Below are 13,965 nucleotides of genomic sequence, written 5' to 3'. Positions count from 1 at the left end.
ATGTCGCTAATTAAAGGCAGGACACTCGTTCCTGCCTTTAGACTCCAACCTCAGATGTTTCCCCGCTGCTTAATCTTGAACGTGAACCCCTCCTTAGCTTGGATACGTTTAGGGAGACATGAAGAGCAAGGCGGCTCTTAGGGAAGCTGTCTTTGCAAAGGACGTGCGCTGTGCTGCTATCCTTGAACAATCTCATGTCAGTAAAGCCAAAAGGAAGAAGAAAGAAGAGAGTGAGGCACTGCCTCAAGGGTCTGAAGAAATCTATTATGATATTGCAGCTGATTTCAAAGACTCGTTTTGACCTTCAAAAAAACAAATTAGGAAAAAACCGTGGAAATACCTTGGGACAAAGAGGATGTGCAGGACTCGGCCCCAGATGATCATCTGGTTGGAACCTTTGCCTGAGAACAACTCTCCTGGTTTAGGGCAAATTTGGCAGGAAACTTCCAAAGGGGTCCCTCGAAAAGCAGATTCAAGCGGCCCCTCCCCCAGCTGCTTGAGGAAAAGAGTTCTTTGGACAAGAGTGAAATAAACTGTTCATTTAACACACAAAGTATTGACGAGCATAAAAAATGAATCCTGTTAACCAATAAAACCACTTGCAGTTTTGAAGAGGTGGCACATTCAGAAAATGCTTTTGGTGGGGTGTAGCTTGGCTTGCTCAGTCTCTTGTCGGTCTCTCCTGTGGTAGAAAATGCCATGTCCCGGGCCCTGGTGGGACACAAGGGTGAGCTCCCAGTGTTTTTCCGGGTTTGCCTCAAAGACTTTCTTTACATACAGTTAAGGAACTGGTCCTGGAACATACAGAGATGTAGTGGTTTCCATGACTGGACATCACAACATGACCTTATACGCTCTGTATACTATATACTGTATGTAAGTGCACCTTATAAGTTCCCTAAGTGCACCTGTCCAGTCAATGAAGGCATGGTTTGCCACCCAAGGTGGTTCTCCCACAGAGACAGGAAAATGGATGAACTACTGCTGCCCCAGCATCAGGCAGGTGCAGGATGTCCCTGCTCATCAGCCCTTGCCCCACTTCCCAGGGATCCCGCTGATAATTCTAGAAATCATTCATCTGGATTTTTCACGCGCACGTTTGCAAAGAGATGAATGAGAAAGGTCTACGAGAACTGTTTGTGCTTCTCTTGATTTCTTTCAATTTATTTGCAAGTAGGAAAGCACGGTCCAAAGCGGCAAAGGAACTTTCATGTGGGAAGAGCATCTTCCTACATCTGACTTTTGAGTCCAAGACTGTGGCATGCCCTCCAGTCAGATGCACACAGAAAACTCCCGTTGAATTCTCCAGGTTTCCATTGAGTCACTGTAAAAGATGATGCTTCTCAGGACCTTAATACTAATTCTTCCGTTTAATATGAAATGTCAAAGTTGTTAGTTCATAGGATGAGAGGACAATTGAAGTTGGGAGGCAGCTGTGGGGGTCTCCAACTTTATCTCCTGTTCCCAACGGTGATCAGCACCAGCATCAAATCAGGTTCATCTTAGATTACTCCAGAGAGGACCTGAGGAAAATGTCGGTTCACCCAGAGCAGGTTTTGAATCTCTCCAGTGCAAGAGACCCTGCACAAGCTCTCTGGGCAACCGACTGCCAGGGGCAGGAGCAGAGATTTCCCTTGGCCGCGGCTGGAGCCCAGGAGTGGCACTGCCTGAACAGCACCTTTCTGCCTACAGTGCCACCCTTGATGGCTGCCCCAGGGCCTGGCATTTGACCTGCATTGCTGCAGGAATCCCTGCCCTGGTTCCGCGCTGACCAAAGGCTCGGCCCCATCTCAGAACCTCGGTTGCCAAGGGTGCTGTCTCAAGTGGGTGGCGGGGGACTGAGGCCATGGCTGCCCCAATTTTGGGTGCACCGTGCTGATGTCAGCGCGGCCATTGTGACCTGTGCGACCAGGGCCACAAAAGGGAATGCTGTGCTCAGGCCGTGTGTCAGTGCGACCTGACAACGGGAGGAGAAGGCAGGGCCGGGCTCTGGGTGCCCAGGGACCAGAGGGGCCCCACACCTCGGGGCTCTGGGCCTGTGCTGCAGGCTCACCTGCCTTTCCCTTCCAAGAGTCAGCGGAGGAACAGAGCAGACAGCAGCGTTCCTCGACGCCACGACGGGTGGAGAAGGCGGACAGGAGCAGGGCTCACGCAGGGCTGACCAGGGAGTAGTGCCCTCGTGGCTCTGGGCCTGTTCTGCAAACTCCTGACACTCTTCATTCTCCCGCAGAGGGAGAGACCCAGCACCTGGAGGAGGCCGTGGTGTTCCTGCACAGGGACCGACCCCTGACAGCCACCATGTGTGACAGGAAGCAGGAGGCCCCTGATGCCAGGGAGCCAGGTGAGAGCCAAGCAGCCCTCCCACAGCCTGGCCCAGGGGCTGTCAGGGCAGACAGCGTGGGGCCCTGAGCAGAGGCAGGGGGAGGCAGGAGCTGTTCAGCCATGCCAGGGCTGGGAGCCTCCTTCCTGCCCAAGCGGGGCCCAGCTGGGCCAGGGGCCAACTGTTGGGACACCTGTGCCCGCAATGGCCCCTGCTCTCCAAGGCCTCCAGCCCTGGCCATCAGCCAGGCAGGCAGGCAGGGACAGAGCAGCCCTTGGGGCCGATGCTGCAGGCTAAGAGCCCCGCAGAGCTGCTGATGCCCGGTGCCATTGGCTCTGTTCCCTGCAGCATGCATGCTGTGCTGCCGTGCAGAGGCTGACCCGGACGTCTGTGGCGACAAACTGGAGAACTTCGGGCTCTGTGTCCACGTGTTCTGCCTGGTGAGTGGCACTGGGCACTCGCTGCAGCATTGCAATGGGCAGTCCCTGCCACTCTCTCCTCATCAGCTCCTCTCCTTTCCTGCAGTATTTCGCCACACTGCTTTTCCAGCAAGACAACGAACGTGTTGGACTCCGGGTCATTCTACCTGAAGATATCCAACTTGCAGTCAGGCAGGCTGCAGAGAAGGTGAGAGCCTGACAAGAGTATGTGGGTTTGTGCCAGGCGAGGTTTACCAGGGCTTTGCCCAGACCCCAGGGAAGAAAGGCCGGCCATCCAGCCGGCTGTGGTACAAGTCTGGCTCCCAGCAGACCCACAGAGGCTCTGGCACAGGAGCCTCCTCCACCAGGCAGCTCTGTGGGCTGAGACCCAGCAGTGGCTGAGCCCTGCCCGCAGCTGTGGGGGCTGCCTGGGGAGGCCCCAAGGCTGCTGCTGATGGAGCTGCTTGGCTCTTGGCAGCACTGCTACGTCTGCGGCCAGAGAGGGGCCACCATCATGTGCTGTGGGGAAAACTGCGACAGATGGTTCCACCTGCCCTGTGCCAAGGAAGGCGGCTGTGTCACTCAGTACATAATCCCCTACAGGTACCTACCCCCTCTCCACTTCTGGCCACCCCTTGGGAAAGACCCAGCATTTCTCACTTTGCCCATCCCTGTGCCCCCAGCTCCTACTGCCTTGAGCACATTCCAGAGCAGGACGTGCAGGTGACTCCAGAGCCAGGCACTGAATGCCCCATCTGCATGGAGCCTGTGGAGGACAGAAAGACCTTCAGAACCATGGTGTGCCCAGCGTGCAAAAGGGCCTGGTTCCACAGGGACTGCATCCAGGTAGGAGCCATGCGCTCTGCCCCAGGGCACAGCAGGTGCTCAGCAGCACCAGGGCCTCGCTCACACTGCTTCTGTTTTCCGTGCAGGCACAGGCCATCCGCGCTGGTCTTTTATGCCTCTGCTGCCCTCTCTGCAGAGACTCCGAAGAATTTCTGACAGAAATGTTCATCCTGGGGATCCGGATCCCCTTCAGGTTGGCGTCCTTTGCCTGGCTCAAAAGACAGGAGGGTGCAAGTGCTGTGCTGTGCTAGGCCTTGCCCCAGCAGTCCTGGCCCTGCTCTATCCCGTGAATCTGGGCTTCAGCTTCACACAGGACTTGGAAAAGCACTGGAGGAAGAGCAGGGACATCCTGTACCTCCATGAGGGCAGGGCAGCAGAAACTCATCAGCATTTCCTTTCTCCATCAGACTGCCAACATGGGAGGACAACGATGCCTTTGCCGACCTAGGAGAGAGGCACAGCCAGTGCAATGCCAAGAAATGCCTTTACCCCGGAGGCAGGGAGGAGGCAGAGGAAGAAGGGTAAGTTGGGAAGCTGCACCGGAGGCTCTGTAGGGAGCCCGTGTATCCACAAGGGCTGGAAAGAGAAGGAGCCAGAAGAGCTTGGCCAGACAATCCTGTGCTGGGACACTTGGTCTTCAGAGCCACGAACCCATTTGCTTCTCCAGGCCCTGGGAACTGCTCCTGTGCTCGTCCTGTGCTGCTGAGGGCACCCACAGGCGGTGCTCTGGCCTGAGAGGAAGGAGGGGAAACTGGGAGTGTGATAGCTGTGCTGGTCTTGGCGCAGGTACGAGGCAAAGCACCCGGGTGTCCCTGGGCTGGGGTCAGTGCCCAGATCAGGCTTGGCAGAGCCTGCTGGTTCCTGAAGGGCCAGGGACATTGCTCTGGCCCGGCCTGCCTTGGGCCTGCTGCGCCCTTGACCTTCCTGCTTCCCCTAACAGCCCCCAGGGATGAGTTCAGTGGCGCCAGCCTGACCAGACAGTCGAGACTGAGGCCTTCTCATCGCTCTGCAGAATCAGAGGCCATCGGCCCCAGCTCTGGCTTGCCGGGGCCGTTTGGTCGGGCTCACCACACTGTGTCTCCAGAGACCAGCAACCGTGGCAGACGCCAACGTGCAGCATCATGGCAGTTGCTGCCATCTTCCTCTCTGGACCCTAGCAGCCGCAGGACACAGAGGGAGGCAACGTCAGGGTCATCATTCAGCAGCTCCCCAGGCCCTGAGGACAGGGTCCATTCCAGACGTGCTGGTCGTGACCGCAGGCGAAACCGCTCTCGCCAGCAAGGCTGGGCCCCAAATCGACGTGTCAGCTCAAGATGTCACCGTGACAGGAGAAGGAGGAGAGGACCGTGGGCTGACAGGCCCAGCCAAAGGGAGACATCACCACAGGCATCCCGCAGACGCAGCCGCTCCCACCAGCAACGTCGGGCCCTAAGCCCAGCAGTCTGGTCGGGGCGTGACAGGAGAAGCAGAACAGGATCAAGGGTTGAGAGGCCCAGGGGAAGGGAGACATCACCACAGGCATCCCCCAGACGCAGCCGCTCCCACCAGCAAGGTCAGCCCCAGAGTCCACCTGTCTGGCCAAGGAGCTGCCGTGACAGGAGCAGGAGGACAACATCAAGGGCTGACAGGCCCAGGGGAAGGGAGACACCGACAGGGACATCCCTGAGACGCAGCCGCACCCGCCAGCAACGTCGAGCCTCGAATCCACCTGCCCGGTCCAGGCGTCGCCAGGACAGGAGCAGGAGGCAGGACAGGAGCAGGAGCAGGAGCAGGAGCAGGAGCAGGAACAGGAGCAGGAGCAGGAGCAGGAGGAGAGCAGCAAGGGCTGAGGGTCCCAGGCACTGGGGGACACTGTCGGGGACGTCCCGCAGGAGCAACCGCTCCCGCCAGTGACGTCGGGCCTCAGCACAGACCTCGAGCAGCACTGTCAGAGTCTGTCCAAGGATGTGATACGCCTCACAACTGTCTCCAATGATGGAGGACTGAGACCCCAGACTCTGAAAGGAGCCCCTGGTCTGGCTGAGGTGGAAGGCTTGCCAAGCCTCAGAGGACTGCGTTAGGGTTAGAGTTAGGGTTAGGGTTAGCCCTATGAGAACAGAATGCAAGGACAATGGCACAAGGGACCAAGCCCAGGCCACCTGTCCAAACTGGTCTGTCCGTGACGGAGGTACGGCTTGCAGCTTGCTCCTGAGCAATCAACCTTTAACCTGGTAGTTCCTGCTTTGGCTCTGTGCCCCTCACTTCGGTTACCTAGAAAAACCCTGGAGACTCTCGCTCACTTTTGAGATCTCCCCACGGAAGAAGACGGATCTATTGGCTGGACCACGAGGATTTCGTCTCTCCGCTGGTAGCTTTAACCCACCCCCTCTTTCTCTTTTCTCACTCTCCTTTATTTCCCTTCAAATCCTTCTATCGCACTTGTTGGCCCTAAATAAAGGTGCATTTTTGATTGAGCAAACTGAGTTGTCCCCCGCTGTGTCTTTTGCGCCTTGTGATCCCTAAAACGAACTATCAGGTTCCCCGCATATATTTGCGGAGCCTGACAAGCACATAGTGTCATCTTTGCTTTCTAGTCTGTTTGCTGCCGTGAGTGAAGGTGAGAAAGGTCAATACAGGGACCTTGAGATCTGCAGGTCTGTGAGGAACCCATATTAGCTCTTGATGTTAGTGTTGGCAGGAAAGAAATCTGTGCTAAATGCCTTGATTTCTGTGTTACCGTGTACTAAGCGAAAAGTCACTTAAGGATGTCGCTAATTAAAGGCAGGACACTCGTTCCTGCCTTTAGACTCCAACCTCAGATGTTTCCCCGCTGCTTAATCTTGAACGTGAACCCCTCCTTAGCTTGGATACGTTTAGGGAGACATGAAGAGCAAGGCGGCTCTTAGGGAAGCTGTCTTTGCAAAGGACGTGCGCTGTGCTGCTATCCTTGAACAATCTCATGTCAGTAAAGCCAAAAGGAAGAAGAAAGAAGAGAGTGAGGCACTGCCTCAAGGGTCTGAAGAAATCTATTATGATATTGCAGCTGATTTCAAAGACTCGTTTTGACCTTCAAAAAAACAAATTAGGAAAAAACCGTGGAAATACCTTGGGACAAAGAGGATGTGCAGGACTCGGCCCCAGATGATCATCTGGTTGGAACCTTTGCCTGAGAACAACTCTCCTGGTTTAGGGCAAATTTGGCAGGAAACTTCCAAAGGGGTCCCTCGAAAAGCAGATTCAAGCGGCCCCTCCCCCAGCTGCTTGAGGAAAAGAGTTCTTTGGACAAGAGTGAAATAAACTGTTCATTTAACACACAAAGTATTGACGAGCATAAAAAATGAATCCTGTTAACCAATAAAACCACTTGCAGTTTTGAAGAGGTGGCACATTCAGAAAATGCTTTTGGTGGGGTGTAGCTTGGCTTGCTCAGTCTCTTGTCGGTCTCTCCTGTGGTAGAAAATGCCATGTCCCGGGCCCTGGTGGGACACAAGGGTGAGCTCCCAGTGTTTTTCCGGGTTTGCCTCAAAGACTTTCTTTACATACAGTTAAGGAACTGGTCCTGGAACATACAGAGATGTAGTGGTTTCCATGACTGGACATCACAACATGACCTTATACGCTCTGTATACTATATACTGTATGTAAGTGCACCTTATAAGTTCCCTAAGTGCACCTGTCCAGTCAATGAAGGCATGGTTTGCCACCCAAGGTGGTTCTCCCACAGAGACAGGAAAATGGATGAACTACTGCTGCCCCAGCATCAGGCAGGTGCAGGATGTCCCTGCTCATCAGCCCTTGCCCCACTTCCCAGGGATCCCGCTGATAATTCTAGAAATCATTCATCTGGATTTTTCACGCGCACGTTTGCAAAGAGATGAATGAGAAAGGTCTACGAGAACTGTTTGTGCTTCTCTTGATTTCTTTCAATTTATTTGCAAGTAGGAAAGCACGGTCCAAAGCGGCAAAGGAACTTTCATGTGGGAAGAGCATCTTCCTACATCTGACTTTTGAGTCCAAGACTGTGGCATGCCCTCCAGTCAGATGCACACAGAAAACTCCCGTTGAATTCTCCAGGTTTCCATTGAGTCACTGTAAAAGATGATGCTTCTCAGGACCTTAATACTAATTCTTCCGTTTAATATGAAATGTCAAAGTTGTTAGTTCATAGGATGAGAGGACAATTGAAGTTGGGAGGCAGCTGTGGGGGTCTCCAACTTTATCTCCTGTTCCCAACGGTGATCAGCACCAGCATCAAATCAGGTTCATCTTAGATTACTCCAGAGAGGACCTGAGGAAAATGTCGGTTCACCCAGAGCAGGTTTTGAATCTCTCCAGTGCAAGAGACCCTGCACAAGCTCTCTGGGCAACCGACTGCCAGGGGCAGGAGCAGAGATTTCCCTTGGCCGCGGCTGGAGCCCAGGAGTGGCACTGCCTGAACAGCACCTTTCTGCCTACAGTGCCACCCTTGATGGCTGCCCCAGGGCCTGGCATTTGACCTGCATTGCTGCAGGAATCCCTGCCCTGGTTCCGCGCTGACCAAAGGCTCGGCCCCATCTCAGAACCTCGGTTGCCAAGGGTGCTGTCTCAAGTGGGTGGCGGGGGACTGAGGCCATGGCTGCCCCAATTTTGGGTGCACCGTGCTGATGTCAGCGCGGCCATTGTGACCTGTGCGACCAGGGCCACAAAAGGGAATGCTGTGCTCAGGCCGTGTGTCAGTGCGACCTGACAACGGGAGGAGAAGGCAGGGCCGGGCTCTGGGTGCCCAGGGACCAGAGGGGCCCCACACCTCGGGGCTCTGGGCCTGTGCTGCAGGCTCACCTGCCTTTCCCTTCCAAGAGTCAGCGGAGGAACAGAGCAGACAGCAGCGTTCCTCGACGCCACGACGGGTGGAGAAGGCGGGCAGGAGCAGGGCTCACGCAGGGCTGACCAGGGAGTAGTGCCCTCGTGGCTCTGGGCCTGTCCTGCAAACTCCTGACACTCTTCATTCTCCCGCAGAGGGAGAGACCCAGCACCTGGAGGAGGCCGTGGTGTTCCTGCACAGGGACCGACCCCTGACAGCCACCATGTGTGACAGGAAGCAGGAGGCCCCTGATGCCAGGGAGCCAGGTGAGAGCCAAGCAGCCCTCCCACAGCCTGGCCCAGGGGCTGTCAGGGCAGACAGCGTGGGGCCCTGAGCAGAGGCAGGGGGAGGCAGGAGCTGCTCAGCCATGCCGGGGCTGGGAGCCTCCTTCCTGCCCAAGCGGGGCCCAGCTGGGCCAGGGGCCAACTGTTGGGACACCTGTGCCCGCAATGGCCCCTGCTCTCCAAGGCCTCCAGCCCTGGCCATCAGCCAGGCAGGCAGGCAGGGACAGAGCAGCCCTTGGGGCCGATGCTGCAGGCTAAGAGCCCCGCAGAGCTGCTGATGCCCGGTGCCATTGGCTCTGTTCCCTGCAGCATGCATGCTGTGCCGCCGTGCAGAGGCTGACCCGGACGTCTGTGGTGACAAACAGGAGAAGTCCAGGCTCTGTGCCCATGTGTTCTGCCTGGTGAGTGGCACTGGGCACTCGCTGCAGCATTGCAATGGGCAGTCCCTGCCACTCTCTCCTCATCAGCTCCTCTCCTTTCCTGCAGTATTTCGCCACACTGCTTTTCCAGCAAGACAACGAACGTGTTGGACTCCTGGGCTTTCTGCCTCGAGATATCCGACTTGCAGTCAGGCAGGCTGCACAGAAGGTGAGAGCCTGACAAGAGTATGTGGGTTTGTGCCAGGCGAGGTTTACCAGGGCTTTGCCCAGACCCCAGGGAAGAAAGGCCGGCCATCCAGCCGGCTGTGGTACAAGTCTGGCTCCCAGCAGACCCACAGAGGCTCTGGCACAGGAGCCTCCTCCACCAGGCAGCTCTGTGGGCTGAGACCCAGCAGTGGCTGAGCCCTGCCCGCAGCTGTGGGGGCTGCCTGGGGAGGCCCCAAGGCTGCTGCTGATGGAGCTGCTTGGCTCTTGGCAGCACTGCTACGTCTGCGGCCAGAGAGGGGCCACCATCATGTGCTGTGGGGAAAACTGCGACAGATGGTTCCACCTGCCCTGTGCCAAGGAAGGCGGCTGTGTCACTCAGTACATAATCCCCTACAGGTACCTACCCCCTCTCCACTTCTGGCCACCCCTTGGGAAAGACCCAGCATTTCTCACTTTGCCCATCCCTGTGCCCCCAGCTCCTACTGCCTTGAGCACATTCCAGAGCAGGACGTGCAGGTGACTCCAGAGCCAGGCACTGAATGCCCCATCTGCATGGAGCCTGTGGAGGACAGAAAGACCTTCAGAACCATGGTGTGCCCAGCGTGCAAAAGGGCCTGGTTCCACAGGGACTGCATCCAGGTAGGAGCCATGCGCTCTGCCCCAGGGCACAGCAGGTGCTCAGCAGCACCAGGGCCTCGCTCACACTGCTTCTGTTTTCCGTGCAGGCACAGGCCATCCGCGCTGGTCTTTTATGCCTCTGCTGCCCTCTCTGCAGAGACTCCGAAGAATTTCTGACAGAAATGTTCATCCTGGGGATCCGGATCCCCTTCAGGTTGGCGTCCTTTGCCTGCCTCAAAAGACAGGAGGGTGCAAGTGCTGTGCTGTGCTAGGCCTTGCCCCAGCAGTCCTGGCCCTGCTCTATCCCGTGAATCTGGGCTTCAGCTTCACACAGGACTTGGAAAAGCACTGGAGGAAGAGCAGGGACATCCTGTACCTCCATGAGGGCAGGGCAGCAGAAACTCATCAGCATTTCCTTTCTCCATCAGACTGCCAACATGGGAGGACAACGATGCCTTTGCCGACCTAGGAGAGAGGCACAGCCAGTGCAATGCCAAGAAATGCCTTTACCCCGGAGGCAGGGAGGAGGCAGAGGAAGAAGGGTAAGTTGGGAAGCTGCACCGGAGGCTCTGTAGGGAGCCCGTGTATCCACAAGGGCTGGAAAGAGAAGGAGTCAGAAGAGCTTGGCCAGACAATCCTGTGCTGGGACACTTGGTCTTCAGAGCCACGAACCCATTTGCTTCTCCAGGCCCTGGGAACTGCTCCTGTGCTCGTCCTGTGCTGCTGAGGGCACCCACAGGCGGTGCTCTGGCCTGAGAGGAAGGAGGGGAAACTGGGAGTGTGATAGCTGTGCTGGTCTTGGCGCAGGTACGAGGCAAAGCACCCGGGTGTCCCTGGGCTGGGGTCAGTGCCCAGATCAGGCTTGGCAGAGCCTGCTGGTTCCTGAAGGGCCAGGGACATTGCTCTGGCCCGGCCTGCCTTGGGCCTGCTGCGCCCTTGACCTTCCTGCTTCCCCTAACAGCCCCCAGGGATGAGTTCAGTGGCGCCAGCCTGACCAGACAGTCGAGACTGAGGCCTTCTCATCGCTCTGCAGAATCAGAGGCCATCGGCCCCAGCTCTGGCTTGCCGGGGCCGTTTGGTCGGGCTCACCACACTGTGTCTCCAGAGACCAGCAACCGTGGCAGACGCCAACGTGCAGCATCATGGCAGTTGCTGCCATCTTCCTCTCTGGACCCTAGCAGCCGCAGGACACAGAGGGAGGCAACGTCAGGGTCATCATTCAGCAGCTCCCCAGGCCCTGAGGACAGGGTCCATTCCAGACGTGCTGGTCGTGACCGCAGGCGAAACCGCTCTCGCCAGCAAGGCTGGGCCCCAAATCGACGTGTCAGCTCAAGATGTCACCGTGACAGGAGAAGGAGGAGAGGACCGTGGGCTGACAGGCCCAGCCAAAGGGAGACATCACCACAGGCATCCCGCAGACGCAGCCGCTCCCACCAGCAACGTCGGGCCCTAAGCCCAGCAGTCTGGTCGGGGCGTGACAGGAGAAGCAGAACAGGATCAAGGGTTGAGAGGCCCAGGGGAAGGGAGACATCACCACAGGCATCCCCCAGACGCAGCCGCTCCCACCAGCAAGGTCAGCCCCAGAGTCCACCTGTCTGGCCAAGGAGCTGCCGTGACAGGAGCAGGAGGACAACATCAAGGGCTGACAGGCCCAGGGGAAGGGAGACACCGACAGGGACATCCCTGAGACGCAGCCGCACCCGCCAGCAACGTCGAGCCTCGAATCCACCTGCCCGGTCCAGGCGTCGCCAGGACAGGAGCAGGAGGCAGGACAGGAGCAGGAGCAGGAGCAGGAGCAGGAGCAGGAACAGGAGCAGGAGCAGGAGCAGGAGGAGAGCAGCAAGGGCTGAGGGTCCCAGGCACTGGGGGACACTGTCGGGGACGTCCCGCAGGAGCAACCGCTCCCGCCAGTGACGTCGGGCCTCAGCACAGACCTCGAGCAGCACTGTCAGAGTCTGTCCAAGGATGTGATACGCCTCACAACTGTCTCCAATGATGGAGGACTGAGACCCCAGACTCTGAAAGGAGCCCCTGGTCTGGCTGAGGTGGAAGGCTTGCCAAGCCTCAGAGGACTGCGTTAGGGTTAGAGTTAGGGTTAGGGTTAGCCCCATGAGAACAGAATGCAAGGACAATGGCACAAGGGACCAAGCCCAGGCCACCTGTCCAAACTGGTCTATCCGTGACGGAGGTACGGCTTGCAGCTTGCTCCTGAGCAATCAACCTTTAACCTGGTAGTTCCTGCTTTGGCTCTGTGCCCCTCACTTCGGTTACCTAGAAAAACCCTGGAGACTCTCGCTCACTTTTGAGATCTCCCCACGGAAGAAGACGGATCTATTGGCTGGACCACGAGGATTTCGTCTCTCCGCTGGTAGCTTTAACCCACCCCCTCTTTCTCTTTTCTCACTCTCCTTTATTTCCCTTCAAATCCTTCTATCGCACTTGTTGGCCCTAAATAAAGGTGCATTTTTGATTGAGCAAACTGAGTTGTCCCCCGCTGTGTCTTTTGCGCCTTGTGATCCCTAAAACGAACTATCAGGTTCCCCGCATATATTTGCGGAGCCTGACAAGCACATAGTGTCATCTTTGCTTTCTAGTCTGTTTGCTGCCGTGAGTGAAGGTGAGAAAGGTCAATACAGGGACCTTGAGATCTGCAGGTCTGTGAGGAACCCATATTAGCTCTTGATGTTAGTGTTGGCAGGAAAGAAATCTGTGCTAAATGCCTTGATTTCTGTGTTACCGTGTACTAAGCGAAAAGTCACTTAAGGATGTCGCTAATTAAAGGCAGGACACTCGTTCCTGCCTTTAGACTCCAACCTCAGATGTTTCCCCGCTGCTTAATCTTGAACGTGAACCCCTCCTTAGCTTGGATACGTTTAGGGAGACATGAAGAGCAAGGCGGCTCTTAGGGAAGCTGTCTTTGCAAAGGACGTGCGCTGTGCTGCTATCCTTGAACAATCTCATGTCAGTAAAGCCAAAAGGAAGAAGAAAGAAGAGAGTGAGGCACTGCCTCAAGGGTCTGAAGAAATCTATTATGATATTGCAGCTGATTTCAAAGACTCGTTTTGACCTTCAAAAAAACAAATTAGGAAAAAACCGTGGAAATACCTTGGGACAAAGAGGATGTGCAGGACTCGGCCCCAGATGATCATCTGGTTGGAACCTTTGCCTGAGAACAACTCTCCTGGTTTAGGGCAAATTTGGCAGGAAACTTCCAAAGGGGTCCCTCGAAAAGCAGATTCAAGCGGCCCCTCCCCCAGCTGCTTGAGGAAAAGAGTTCTTTGGACAAGAGTGAAATAAACTGTTCATTTAACACACAAAGTATTGACGAGCATAAAAAATGAATCCTGTTAACCAATAAAACCACTTGCAGTTTTGAAGAGGTGGCACATTCAGAAAATGCTTTTGGTGGGGTGTAGCTTGGCTTGCTCAGTCTCTTGTCGGTCTCTCCTGTGGTAGAAAATGCCATGTCCCGGGCCCTGGTGGGACACAAGGGTGAGCTCCCAGTGTTTTTCCGGGTTTGCCTCAAAGACTTTCTTTACATACAGTTAAGGAACTGGTCCTGGAACATACAGAGATGTAGTGGTTTCCATGACTGGACATCACAACATGACCTTATACGCTCTGTATACTATATACTGTATGTAAGTGCACCTTATAAGTTCCCTAAGTGCACCTGTCCAGTCAATGAAGGCATGGTTTGCCACCCAAGGTGGTTCTCCCACAGAGACAGGAAAATGGATGAACTACTGCTGCCCCAGCATCAGGCAGGTGCAGGATGTCCCTGCTCATCAGCCCTTGCCCCACTTCCCAGGGATCCCGCTGATAATTCTAGAAATCATTCATCTGGATTTTTCACGCGCACGTTTGCAAAGAGATGAATGAGAAAGGTCTACGAGAACTGTTTGTGCTTCTCTTGATTTCTTTCAATTTATTTGCAAGTAGGAAAGCACGGTCCAAAGCGGCAAAGGAACTTTCATGTGGGAAGAGCATCTTCCTACATCTGACTTTTGAGTCCAAGACTGTGGCATGCCCTCCAGTCAGATGCACACAGAAAACTCCCGTTGAATTCTCC

At 55.7% G+C, this 13,965-nt stretch overlaps 2 pseudogenes; both read left to right on the top strand.

The window, feature by feature from the left end:
* Window positions 1-118: 118 nt before the first annotated feature.
* On the top strand, window positions 119-4,110 carry LOC136296526 (PHD finger protein 7-like; annotated as a pseudogene).
* Window positions 4,111-6,447: 2,337 nt separating this feature from the next.
* On the top strand, window positions 6,448-10,439 carry LOC136296525 (PHD finger protein 7-like; annotated as a pseudogene).
* Window positions 10,440-13,965: the final 3,526 nt, after the last annotated feature.

This window comes from Chamaea fasciata, unplaced genomic scaffold, assembly GCF_029207755.1.
Source record: "Chamaea fasciata isolate MVZ Bird 193981 ecotype frontalis unplaced genomic scaffold, bChaFas1.0.hap1 SCAF_13, whole genome shotgun sequence".
Classification (NCBI taxonomy): Eukaryota; Metazoa; Chordata; class Aves; order Passeriformes; family Sylviidae; genus Chamaea; species Chamaea fasciata.
Note: the sequence above shows the minus strand (reverse complement) of the source record. Positions and strands in the feature narration are given on the sequence as shown.